Below are 14,604 nucleotides of genomic sequence, written 5' to 3' on the forward strand. Positions count from 1 at the left end.
ACTGTCTTTAATAGGGGACATCAGGCAGGTGCTTTCATCTTCTGATACTGTGCCCCAACTGCGTGTGGCTCTCCCCCAGGACGGAGCTGCCGGTGCCTTTGCTCAGGCTTCCTCCTGCCTGGCCATGCCCTTGCTTGGTCTGCCCCACTGAGTCTTACCCATTCATCCTTCACAGCTTCTAATCACAGACGTACAACTGACTGTTGCCATTGAGTCCTACTATACTCTGGGCAGATTTCTAGCATCATCTCTCTCTGATAGACCGTACATTCCCATTAGGCAGGAACCATGCCTTATTTCTCTTTCTGACACCACCCTGTAGCAAGGTGCCTGACGAAAGCTGGGACCTCAGTAAAGTTGACTGCTTAGATGAATATACAATAAGATGCCATCAATATATGGGAAGATGTGCAGCATGAGAATATTTTTAAAGTTCCAATTTTCTCTTTTAGTCATCAGTTCAAAGTTTGAAGAACTGTACTCCAAAGAATGCCACAGCTGAACCAAGCCATATGGAAGGCTGCCATATATGCATGCTAGCCTGGCCAACACCGCATCCTAGTCATTCATTCTATGCATCTCTTAATTTGCATTCCTCTGAAAGAAGAGCCTGAAACTAGGACCTGGATGCAGCTCATTTGGGAGGTGATCCCAGGAAGCAAGAGGGAAGGACAGGAAAACAGACAAGGAAGGAGGAAAAGACAGTAAAGCCTGTGTGAGCTGGTTATCCCACCGGGGACCCAGGTAGAATGCATCGCAGAATTCTGCCTCCTAGAGCACAGGAGTCTGGGGAATTTATTTGCAGACTCCCATCCGCATTAATTGAGGAGTGTCCCCAGAGGCATTAACTCCCCCCAGACTTCCTGACTATCCAGAGTTTAGGTTGTACAAGCTCTTGTGGTTTAGGAAGAAGCAGAGAGGCTGGGAATAGCGGAGGTGGGGCATGGATGTGCACAGGAACTGTCCATCACAGCTGCAGCTGACGTGGAAGGTAGGCCACAGCATACGGTTAACTATAGCTAAGAAAAGGGCAGCATAAGTAAATATTGATAAAGTCTTATATCATGTATTCCTGGATTATGCAGCTAAATTAAAAACCTGATTCCAACACACAGTCCATTAATCGATGAAAAGAAAATGCTTAATGGGGCTATGAAGATGTCCTAGCTGGGCCTTGGGGACAGAGTTCCCAGGAAACCAGGTGACTCTGCCGGCTGATAATATCAGTAATAGCCAAGATTTATATCTTCCCCCACCCCCAACCAGCCCTGACTCCAACCCTCTACCTTGCCTTCTATCCCGTTCGCAGGGCAAACAAAGGGCTGAGAATTGCCCTACAACTTTCTCACTCACTGTGACTTCTTTTCACCATATAAATTGGTCTCGATGACCATTTTATAAAAATGAGTGGAGGGAGAAGCAAAGAAGAAAGGAGGAGGGACTTGCTGACCTAAGTTCAATCATTTAAAGATAGCTTCCCCTCCCCTCTCTTGGGCTCTGATAATTGATTAGAAAGAATTCCCATCTACCTTACCTGCTGGGAGAACCCACTACAAATGTGAGTAAACTTATACTATTTAGCTTTCTGCAAGTATAGCTGATAAAGCTCTTTGTACTCACCGTCACCATAATTTTCGAAGCCAACTGGAAAAAGGACAGACCAACTGCAGTGCCTTTGTTACTTTTTTACCTGAATCTCTGAACACACTGTTTCTTTATTTGGTAAGGATGACGTCAGGCACCCGCCCATCCCTCCCGAGTGCACGTGCACCCTCCATTGATGCAGCCCATCTGCTTTTGCTCCCACCACGCGGAACAACTGTCAATGAATTTGGCCCTTTGTTCCTTGCAATCAGTCTCACTTTTCCTACATGAGCCTCTTAGCTTAATACTGGCCCAGAATTTTGAGATAAACAGATGCCATGGCAGTGAGATGAGGAAAAGGGACATAAAAGCAGAAATCAGAGCTGGCTTCTAAAACAAATGTCTTTTAAGAAGCAGCAGCAGGAGAACTGCTCAGGGCAGTGAAAATACACTGTTATGTATCATAATGGTGGATACACGTTGATACATTTGTCCAAGTTCGTGGAATGGACAACACCAAGAGTAAACCATAACGTAAGCCATGGACTTTGAGTGATTATGATGTGTCAGTGAAGGTTCATCAGTTGAAACAAATGTACCACTCTGGTGCAGGATGCTGATGATGGGGAGGCCGTGTGTGTGTGTGTGTGTGTGTGTGTGTGTGTGTGTGTGGTGGATATACAGGAAATCTCTGTACCTTCTGCTCAATTTTGCTGTAAAGCTACTAAAACTGTTCTAAAAAATAGTCTATTTTACAAAAATGGATAAATGGAAAAAAAGAGGAAAAGAAGGAATAGGGAAAAAAAAGGAGACATATATCGAAACAGAGAGAAATCAGAAAAGACCAGGGACACATGCCTGAAATTTAATATCTGTCAGATGTCACAGGGCAGTATCTGTTAAGGTCAGGGAAGACCTCAGGTAAAGAAGGGAAGGAAGGACAAAAAATCAGGGCTGGTTTCTTGGATGTGCTACCCATGTGGTCACATGGGGCCCCGTGTTAAGAAAGGCTCTGCCCTTGGTTTAATGTTCTGCTGCTGCCATCCCGAAATACTTAATAATTTTTAAACAAAGGCCCCGTGTTCTCATTTTGCATGGGATCCCCACAAATTATGTATCTAGTCCTGGGTAGGATAATAGGAATTGTGAGACAAGATTTTTCCTTTGCAGGCTAAAGCACAGCACGGATGTATTTGCAGGAACATTCTCAAAGCACTCCTCCCCTTCTTACTGATCCACGTTAAACTGTTTCTCTTGGTTTAAAGACTTGAGCAGTTTCAGACCTCCTTGTGCCTTGTCCCATGCATTCAGTGGACAGGTGGGGAGATGGGAGGAGTGAATCAGTACCCTGCTTGATGAGTGCTGAAAGCAAGAGGTCTTAATGGAGAAGTTCTAAATGGATGAGATCCTAACCCCCTTCCCTGGCTTCCTTATTTGCAGACGTGGGAAAATAATACCTCAAAAAATAACCAACGATCACTCTTCAAAATGACATTCACTCGTACACTGCCTAACTTCACTGTGAGGAAAATGCCTTAAAAAAGTCATCTGTAGTTCTGCCGGATTAGAAATCTACTTTCCTAAAAAAGAGCAGAAGAGGCAACAAAAGGTCTCCCACTAGTCCCCAGGGACAAGTGTGGAAATGGCTGTCGCCAGTCTTCCAATTCCTGACTCTGAGCCTTAACTCTTATCAGCCATCAAACTTCCTCTCCTTAAATAGAGCCACTACAAATGTCACCACCAGCCTTCCTTGGATAAATTCAGGAGTCTGGCGTCAGAACTCCAGCTGCCAAAATAAAAACCCTCTAAATGACTGTCAGTTCACATTGGACCTTCCTTCCTCACATGTTCTCAATTTACTCTTTACCACTAGGAAGCTTGTTCAAGTCTTGCTTTCAGTCCTCAGGAGTTCACCCTAGTGGCTTTTTAGCCTGACAGCTATAAAATACTGAGACACAATCCCTTTTTTCTCCTAGGGCTACAGAAAAATACCCAGTGCACCATGGGGCATTCCTCCAAACTGGTGGATATAATCCCAGATGTACAGTCTAACTTAAATGGCTTTGCATGCTGTAGGAAGCTGTCCTTCTCAAAATGTGCTAAAAGAAGACACTTATTATCTAGAAGTTTAAATACTGGCTTGGATCTGAATCTTACAAAATGTCTATCCATATTTTAAAATTTTTCCTTGCTGACATTAAAAAGTAAGGCAGGGCTTCCCTGGTGGCACAGTGGTTGAGAGTCCACCTGCCGATGCAGAGGACACGGGTTCGTGCCCCGGTCCGGGAAGATCCCACATGCTACGGAGCGGCGAGGCCCGTGAGCCATGGCCGCTGGGCCTGCACGTCCGGTGCCTGTGCTCCGCAACGGGAGAGGCCACAACAGTGAGAGGCCTGCGTGCCGCAAAAAACAAAAACAAACCAAAAAAAAAGTAAGGCAGACAATCAGAGATGCACTGGTTAGACTGAATATATGCATACATACATTTGATTAAAGCTCATCCTTGTGTATAGACGTGTCCTCCTGTGAAACCTTGTTCTGTCAATGGAAATTCTAAGTTGAAATGACCTCTATGGGAGAAGAGGCACTTGTTACTTGGATGCGATCCTAATTACAAAGTAGCTGGATGAACAGAGACCAAATACTGCCCATGTTTCTAGCAACAGGACACAATTTGGTCTCTCAACAATTGAAATCTGTTTGTAAGAAAACAAGACCTCTTTACTGACATTATTACTATGCGTAAGTATTATTGCCAAAGCTCGAACAGTGGAAGTCCAGTACAAATGGACTTCTTTCACTATAAAACATGCCCCAAAGATGTTAAAAGCCCATTAACTTGAACGTGGACAGTGTCATAGGATCTCTTCCGGCTAAGTGGTAAGGGAAAAAAAAAAAAGTGCCACAACCCTTAAAACATAACTTTATAAATATCAAAGGAGAAGTTCTAGTTTGTGAGTTCTCATTCAAATAGACCTTTGACGTGATACATATGATTTTGCTGGTATTTAAAACTAGGTCCAAATTGCCTATCAATGTGAGAAACTGCTCATCAGCGCTCACTCTTTCCTTTCCTCTTCTCTCCTTCCCCTCAGTGAGGAGGCATCTAGGAAGTCTATGAACACTCATCCTTCTCACACCATAAGTGGTTACCAGCCCCAGGAAGATGGACAACTGGGCTCTTTGCCAGATCGAATTTTCCCTCTCGGGCAGCTGGAGACTGCGAAGCACCCAGCAGTTAGCTGGCTCTAGTAACGTGAAATCACCAGCACTCAGATAAATATGGGAAGCTCTTGAAAAATGCTCTTTTCCATTTTTAATTTGATCTTTCATAGAAAAGGGGAAAAATATTAAGTGGATCATAACAAGCCAGATCACTAAACTGCTACTGCAAAGGCCATTATGGAATTAGAACAGCTTTAACAACATGCACATTTTACAGGTAAGGTACAGGCAATATCAGGGACTAAGAATTATCCTTGTTTTCCAAAAGGAAAAACTGAGAGACAGAATCAACTTATTCGTCTGCAAATGAAAGATGGAGGGAATAATAAAATTCTCTAATCTGCTCCCGGCTGCTGGATGCCAGTCCACCAACAAACACCCCGCTTCCTTCACCATGGTAATAAGTATTAATGACTTTTACTAAGCATTTAACTCTCCAGTTAACACACGGTGTCTAGTCAGCCTCCACTGGAGGGTTTCTGTAAGGTGGTGCTGCACAGTTGAAGAAGCAATGGATTGAGATGTGGGAGAGCTCAGTCAACTTGGGCAAGTCCCCTCTTTGAGCCTCAGCTTTTTGTTTTTGTTTTTTTTTTCCATTTGTAAGGGCATGACTGGGGAAAAGTGGGACAAAAATAATTCCTAAGTACTTTACAGATAAAAATTCTATAATTCCTCCAACTGCTGAATGTGTCTCTGATTAACCCCACGCCTTTCCTGTGCAAAGGTTATAACATGCAACACTCCAATATTTATCAGTCACTTCTTGAGCATCTACTTAGTGCCAGGCACCTGGGTGAGGCACTGAATAAAGATACAGAAGCCCATCCTCTACAGCTCATCTTCTAGTAGGAGGTAAACATAAAACTAGGAATTATGATACAGCTAGCAATGATAAATGCTTTAATACACATCTCTACAAAGTGCTGTGGGAGCTCAGAAAAGGAAAAAAAAAAAATTGGGAAAATTCAGAAGCTTTACAAAGGAGACAAAAACCAAGCAGGGCCTTGACAGCTTGTGTGAGTTTTCTAAGCAGGAAAGAGGAGAGTGGTCTTCTAGGCAGAGGGAACGGTATGTGCAAAGGCTCAGAGGCATGAAAAAATCTGATTAGCAGAAGAAATGGTGAGAGCAGACAGTCATGGTAAATATAAGAGTTTCCAAAAACAAAGACCAACAAATTTTTTTTCCTGTAACGGGACAGAGTGTAAATATCTTAGGCTCTGCAGGCCATACAGTGTCCTTTGCAATTACCCCTCTACCACTGTAACACAAAAGTGGACATAAACAATACGTGAATCAATGAGTGTGGCTGTGTCCCAATAAAACTTTATTTACAAAAACAGGCAGCAGTATGGCTTTGGCCCACAGGCCATACGTAGTTTTACAACCCCTATTCTAGGGCATGACAGGAGATACAAATACAAAGTTGGAAACCAGATTGGAGAAGTTCCAATGGGCACTACAGAGATGCTTGAGAAATACTAATTTATTTTTTTTAGTAAAAGAATAAGATGACAACATTTGTATGCTAAAAATGATAATAGCAGCATGGCATATGGATATTTTCACATCCTGTATCATTAAAAGAAAACCTACTAACTTTCTTTACTTCACTGTACTCTGATATCCTCAAATTAAATCTAGCTAGGGCATGCTTTCCCAAGAAAATATAGAAATGGGATTCTTTTCAATCAAGTAAGCATCTGGAAAACACTTTACATAGTACATCATGTCCCACTTGGTCTGAAACACCTGGCCAAAAAAACAGTACCAGCTTTACCTCTTTAGTAAAAGCACTGTCTATAAAACTAATAAACCTTACAGTGGAAGCAGGAATCTGACTTCTATCTGATAAAGAGCTTTAAGAAAGTGGTACTGCATACTCACAGAGGAAGTGTTTTACTTGGTATGCATAGTACTGCCCTCCCCCCACCACAAACACACACACGCACAGGCACACAATTCACAAGACAAAGGCAAATAATTAGGAAGGAAGAATGGCAACATTTGAAGAAACTTTGTTTCGATAGCAAAGATCAATAAAACTAAAAGCTGGTTCTTTGAGAAGACAAACAAAATTGATAAACCATTAGCCAGACTCATCAAGAAAAAAAGGGAGAAGACTCAAATCAATAGAATTAGAAATGAAAAGGAGAAGTAACAACTGACACTGCAGAAATACAAAAGATCATGAGAGATTACTACAAGCCACTCTATGCCAATAAAATGGACAACCTGGAAGAAATGGACAAATTCTTAGAAAGGCACAACCTGCCGAGACTGAACCAGGAAGAAACAGAAAATATGAACAGACCAATCACAAGCACTGAAATTGAAACTGTGATTTAAAATCTTCCAACAAACAAAAGCCCAGGACCAGATGGCTTCACAGAAGGATTCTAACAAACATTTAGAAAAGAGCTAACACCTATCCTTCTCAAACTCTTCCAAAATATAGCAGAGGGAGGAACACTCCCAAACTCATTCTACGAGGCCACCACCACCCTGATACCAAAACCAGACAACGATGTCACAAAGAAAGAAAACTACAGGCCAATATCACTGATGAACATAGATGCAAAAATCCTCAACAAAATACTAGCAAACAGAATCCAACAGCACATTAAAAGGATCATACACCATGATCAAGTGGGGTTTATTCCACGAATGCAAGGATTCTTCAATATATGCAAATCAATCAACGTGATACACCATATTAACAAGTTGAAGGAGAAAAACCATATGATCATCTCAATAGATGCAGAGAAAGCTTTCGAAAAAATTCAACACCCATTTATGATAAAAACTCTCCAGAAATTAGGCATAGAGGGAACTTACCTCAACATAATAAAGGCCATATATGACAAACCCACAGCCAACATCATCCTCAATGGTGAAAAACTGAAAGCATTTCCACTAAGATCAGGAACAAGACAAGGTTGCCCACTCTCACCACTCTTATTCAACATAGTTTTGGAAGTTTTAGCTACAGCAATCAAAGAAGAAAAGGAAATAAAAGGAATCCAAATCGGAAAAGAAGAAGTAAAGCTGTCACTGTTTGCAGATGACATGATACTATACATAGAGAAGCCTAAAGATGCTACCAGAAAACTACTAGAGCTAATCAATGAATTTGGTAAAGTAGCAGGATACAAAATTAATGCACAGAAATCTCTGGCATTCCTATACACTAATGATGAAAAATCTGAGGGTGAAATCAAGAAAACACTCCCATTTACCACTGCAACAAAAAGAATAAAATATCTAGGAATAAACCTACCTAAGGAGACAAAAGACCTGTATGCAGAAAACTATAAGACACTGATGAAAGAAATTAAGATGATACAAATAGATGGAGAGATATACCAGGTTCTTGGATTGGAAGAATCAACATTGTGAAAATGAATCTACTACCCAATCTACAGATTCAATGCAATCCCTATCCAACTACCACTGGCATTTTTCACAGAACTAGAACAAAAAATTTCACAATTTGTATGGAAACACAAAAGACCCCGAATAGCCAAAGCAATCTTGAGAACGAAAAACAGAGCTGGAGGAATCAGTCTCCCTGACTTCAGACTATACTACAAAGCTACAGTAATCAAGACAGTATGGTACTGGCACAAAAACAGAAAGATAGATCAATGCAACAGGATAGAAAGCCCAGAGATAAACCCATGCACATATGGTCACCTTATCTTTGATAAAGGAGGCAGGAATGTACAGTGGAGAAAGGACAGCCTCTTCAATAAGTGGTGCTGGGATAACTGGACAGGTACATTTAAAAGTATGAGATTAGATCACTCCCTAACACCATACACAAAAATAAACTCAAAATGGATTAAAGACCTAAATGTAAGGCCAGAAACTATCAAACTCTTAGAGGAAAACATAGGCAGAACACTCTATGACATAAATCACAGCAAGATCCTTTTTGACCCACCTCCTAGAGAAATGGAAATAAAAACAAAAATAAACAAATGGGACCTAATGAAACTTCAAAGCTTTTGCACAGCAAAGGAAACCATAAACAAGACCAAAAAACCCTCAGAATGGGAGAAAATATTTTCAAATGAAGCAACTGACAAAGGATTGATCTCCAAAATTTACAAGCAGCTCATGCAGCTCAGTAACAAAGAAACAAACAACCCAATCCAAAAATGGGCAGAAGACCTAAATAGACATTTCTCCAAAGAAGATATACAGACTGCCAACAAACACATGAAAGAATGCTCAACATCATTAATCATTAGAGAAATGCAAATCAAAACTACAATGAGATATCATCTCACACCAGTCAGAATGGCCATCAGCAAAAAATCTACAAACAATAAATGCTGGAGAGGGTGTGGAGAAAAGGGAACACTCTTGCACTGCTGGTGGGAATGTAAATAGATACAGCCACTGTGGAGAACAGTACGGAGGTTCCTTAAAAAACTACAAATAGAACTACCATATGACCCTGGCATATACCCTGAGAAAACCATAATTCAAAAAGAGTCATGTACTAAAATGTTCATCGCAGCTCTATTTACAATAGCCCAGAGATGGAAACAACCTAAGTGTCCATCATCGGATGAATGGATAAAGAAGATGTGGCACATATATACAATGGAATATTACTCAGCCATAAAAAGAAACGAAATTGAGCTATTTGTAATGAGGTGGATAGACCTAGAGTCTGTCATACAGAGTGAAGTAAGTCAGAAAGAGAAAGACAAATACCGTATGCTAACACATATATATGGAATTTAAGGGGAAAAAATGTCATGAAGAACCTAGGGGTAAGACAGGAATAAAGACACAGACCTACTAGAGAATGGACTTGAGGATATGGGGAGGGGGAAGGGTGAGCTGTGACAAAGCAAGAGAGAGGCGTGGACATATATACGCTACCAAATGTAAGGTAGATAGCTAGTGGGAAGCAGCCGCATAGCACAGGGAGATCAGCTCCGTGCTTTGTGACCACCTAGAGGGGTGGGATAGGGAGGGTGGGAGGGAGGGAGACGCAGGAGGGAAGAGATATGGGAACATATGTATATGTATAACTGATTCACTTTGTTATAAAGCAGAAACTAACACACCATTGTAAAGCAATTATACTCCAATAAAGATGTAAAAAAAAAAAAAGTAAGATGACAACATTTGTATGCTGAAAATGATAATAGCTGCATGGCATATGGATATTTTCACATCCTGTATCATTAAAAGAAAACCTATTAACTTCCTTTACTTCACTGTACTCTGATATCCTCAAATTAAATCTAGCTAGGGCATGCTTTCCCAAGAAAATACAGAAATGGGATTCTTTTCAACCAAGTAAGCATCTGGAAAACACTTTACATAGTACATCATGTCCCACTTGGTCTGAAACACCTGGCCAAAAAAACAGTAACAGCTTTACCTCTTTAGTAAAAGCACTGTCTATAAAACTAATAAACCTTACAGTGGAAGCAGGAATCTGACTTCTATCTGATAAAGAGCTTTAAGAAAGTGGTACTGCATACTCACAGAGGAAATGTTTTACTTGGTATGCATAGTACTGCCCTCCCCCCCCCCCAACAAACACACACAAGCACAGGCACACAATTCACAAGACAAAGGCAAATAATTAGGAAGGAAGAATGGCAACATTTGCAGAAACTTTGTTTCAAGTTATCCAGTAAAAAAAAAAAAAAAAAAAGTCTATATTATGGCTTTTTTCTGGTCAGAGACTGTGCCAGGTGCCAGGTCACAAAAGTGAGCCAGAGACTTTGTTGTCAAAGAGTTCATAGTCTACAGTAGGGGTTAGCAAACTTTTTGTAAATGTCTAGATAGTAAATACTTCAGACTTCGTGAGCCTTGTGGTCTCTGGCAAACACTTAACTTCACGATGTAGCACAAAAGGAGCCGTAGGTAATATGCAAACAAATGGGTGTGGCTGTGTTCTAATAAAACTGTGATGGTTTACAGATCCCTAGCTTAGAGAAAGAGAGGCGTCTCTGAAAATAGGTTACATTGTTGCAGATATGCAAAGAGCTACAAAGAAAAGCACAGGGTTCTCTAGAAACACATGTTAGATGGAAAGGTCCAAGAAGGCTCCTGGAAGCTGCAGGGGAGGTGGAGTGGGTAAACAAGAGAGTGGGGAAGAACAACCCAGACAGAGCAACAGCAGTGCAGGGAGGCACGGACGAAGGGGGAATGAGGACTGGAGAGAAGCCCCAGGTGGAGCATCTGGAAAACACTTTACACAGTACATCTCAGATGCAGCTGAAGTGCAGAAGCAGCCAGGCTGTCAGGGATCTTGGATTCTATTCTAAGGCAAGAGGAAACCACTGAAGGTTTGGAGCTCGGGCAGAACTTGATCAATTTGCATTTCTAACAGATTTAGAGGTGTCAGCGGCAAGAGGCCATGTAGGGAGACCAGCTGGGAGCCCAAACCAGGGGAAAATTCAATCTTAGTTTGGCTTCTACCAAAAACAGACCCTGAGAAAGGTCTTGGCTTCCAGGAATGTATCTGCAAGGTGATCTCAGGAAGCACATGTCAGCGAGTGGGAAAAGCGAGGCAGAGAAAAGAGAAAAGCCAATAGTGGGTATATTGATGAGTGAATTACTGCTATGGGCAACTGGGGCTCTGTCCTGTTGAGGACGCATTGAGGAAGTGAGTCGAACACACCTCAACATAGTCCCATGAAGGGATGTGGAAGCTGGGGTATTTCTCACCAACGCTTGCCCCTCACCTGTTGAATGCTGCCCCTGGGAGCATCAAATCCCTGACACTTTTGAGCTGGCTCGTTGGCTGTGAAGATCCCTCAGTACAGCGGAAAATCCTCAGGCAGAGAGACACAGGTGCTGGAGGTGCAAAGAAGTCCGGGCACAGGGGGACAGGCCACTACAGCTGCAGATGAATTCAGAAATGGGCCAAGGGTATATGGAGTGGGTATCAATTACCTTTGCTACAAGTAACTTTTCCATATCACCAGAGAGTAGATAAGTCAAGAAAAATACAAATGATTTTCAAGTTCTGTCAACATTTCTTAAATAAATCTCTCCCTTTTTATCAAAGACTGAAGGATGCTAAACTGCAGTGTGTTTCTTACGCATTTTACCAGACAAAATGAATGCCCTATCATCACAGGGGCCATGTTCAAAATATTTAACGACTAAAGAGCAAAGGCAGCATGGACCTTGACCTTAGAAGCTCTTTCAAGGCATACAGGCGTGGGCCAGCTGACCACCAGCCCTGCCGCTCTTTCTAAAGATGCTTCCAGGGACTTCCCTGGCGGTCCAGTGCTTAAGAATCCACGCTTCCACTGTAGGGGGGCACAGGTTTGCTCCCTGGTCGGGGAACTAAGATTGCATATTCCGCACGGTGCGGCCAAAAATAAATAAATCAGTAAAGATGCTTCTGTTGTATGGTAGGAACAGCAGGGGCACGGCTCAAGGACAAGCACAGAATTTCCACGTAAGGGGGAAAGTTTCTGGATCTCCAGCTAGATAAAGCATGAATAAGAAAGCACCGCCCACAAGGGTGGCGTGAGAAAGCCAGAGGCGATCTCAAGTAAATTCGTTCAAGAAAAAGCGTATCTTATGGGCAAACTGAGCACTGACATTGCAAATGTGAACCCAAGACAGGTACGTGGGTTCCAACATCTGAACATGATCTACTGACTGCAAACATAGGTTTTCTAACCAATCTACCTCCCTGCTGTAAATGGGGACTAAAAGTACTGGTTATCCAAATTACAGTCCAAGGTCAACCTGAGATGAAGGTCTTGTATCTGAAGGTAAAATATTTCAGACCGTTTTCATTGGCTTCCAACTTGGAGACACTGCTGGTGGGGTGTCATCCCAGCAAGGAACGGCCTCATACATTTTAACAGCTCACTGCTGGCTCCCTGGTCCTGGGGTGGAGTGACACGGGTATAGTAGAATTTAAACACTGTGATCACAGGTCACTGTTGTAGCAAAATTGCTGTGGCGGCTGTTTAGTTACTGGAAGAAGCCTAATCGATGAGGACAAAAATTGGTCTGGTACCATAGCCGCTGTCCCGACTCCAGGAGTCCAATTATTTCATGGACTATATATATCATTCCCCTTCTCTACTCAGAAATGACTCATACACGGTTTGTTCTTTTTCACTAACCTAAGTACAAGTTAAGGAAGGGCTCGATACTCTCGCCTTCTTCCACATCATATTTTGCGTCTCATTTCACACCACCTGAAGTTAGATCTAGGTTGGGTTTTCCACGGTCCTGAGAACCAAGGTCAAATTGATTCAGACATTGCTAATGGAAGCAGGCTTCCCATCAACCCCACCTTTTCTGAAGGAGAGTTCAAACATCTGGGTTTCACCAGGTATTGACCTAGCAGACTTTTTCTTAATGTCTGGCCCTATCTTCCGTCTATTATATGTTTGACCAATGAGCTCAGCTTTCCTTTAAGGGTCTTCATCCATCTCTGATACGAATGTTTTGGGCCTTTTGGGAGAGGAGGTATATCTTCAGGGTTGGGTTGGCTTCTTTTTTATACATTCTTTTTTATAAAACATGCTATTTACACATATTAAACACCCTGCTTTAAAACTGGCCTTGTCCTAGGCTCACCATATGCTTGGTCACCTGCTACCCTGCCCCGACTCCATCCTTCCACATCAGCGGATAATCAGAAGTTAACCAATTCAAGATTTAACGATATAACATGAGTAAGTACAACAATTTGACACAGGGCAGCTAAAAGCAGGAAAACAGCCTGCTGCTCCAAGTAGGCAGTGCTTCAGAATTCTTGGATCTAGCATTCCTCCTTCCTATCAGGTTACCATGACGATGATGGTGCTGGAGATGCTGAAGGTCGTGATGATGATGATGTTAACGTTTGCTAGCACCTGACAATCTGTAAAGCACCTTCACGTGTCATCTCATTTAAACTTTACTCAACCTTACAATACAGCTAGAACAGATATCCTTAGTTTTGCCCATGAAGAAATGCGTCTCAGAGAGGAAGGGACCTGCACATTGCTAAGTGACTCATACAGTTATAAATCACAGGACCAAGATATGAGCACAGACCTTGAGATTCTAGATTCTTCCCTCATATCATGTGGCCTTTTACTTTCTCCTCCTCTGGCGATTTCTCATAGTGCATTTTTGAATTTCCTTGTGGATGAAATTAAACCTCCTTGTCTTTCAGATACATGAATTTTAGCCTTAGACATCTCTCCAAAGTTCCTGCACTGCATTAAACAGTAGAGTTAAACAGTAAAACACTGCATTAAACAGTAGGCCCTGAGAGAGGCCCATTAACTATATAAAGAAGGCAAAACTGGGTCCCAACTCAAGGCATCCATGGGTTTAGCAAGCCCCAGAGGACACTGGACTGCAAAGAGGAATTCATTTCAGGTGGATACCATAGAGGTTTAAAGAGGTTAAGAAGTGGAGAGAGAGGGAGAGGGAGGAGAGGGAGGAGAGGGAGGAGAGGGAGGAGAGGGAGGAGAGGGGGGAGAGGGGGGAGAGGGGGGAGAGGGGGGAGAGGAGGGAGAGGAGGGAGAGGAGGGAGAGGAGGGAGAGGAGGGAGAGGAGGGAGAGGAGGGAGAGGAGGGAGAGGAGGGAGAGAGAAAAAAGTGTCAGTTAAAACAAATTTGAAATCAAGGAAAAAGAACATTAGCTAAACATTCTCTAAGCATTTCACACTGTGCACACCAGGGCAGAAATCAATTTAATAAATTTAATATGAGAAATTTAATATACATTTAGAAGAAAAATACTAGATCTACTTAATTATCAACAGCCCCTTGTTAAAACCCATGAACACACCAC

The 14,604-nt window shown here is 42.2% G+C and overlaps 1 protein-coding gene across 5 annotated transcripts in view; it reads right to left on the reverse strand.

Moving 5' to 3' along the window:
- Positions 1–14,604, reverse strand: part of RAPGEF4 (Rap guanine nucleotide exchange factor 4) — a 316,664-nt gene that overhangs the window by 156,736 nt on the left and 145,324 nt on the right. The window lies entirely within an intron of this gene.

This window comes from Pseudorca crassidens, chromosome 6 (genome assembly GCF_039906515.1).
Source record: "Pseudorca crassidens isolate mPseCra1 chromosome 6, mPseCra1.hap1, whole genome shotgun sequence".
NCBI lineage: Eukaryota > Metazoa > Chordata > Mammalia > Artiodactyla > Delphinidae > Pseudorca > Pseudorca crassidens.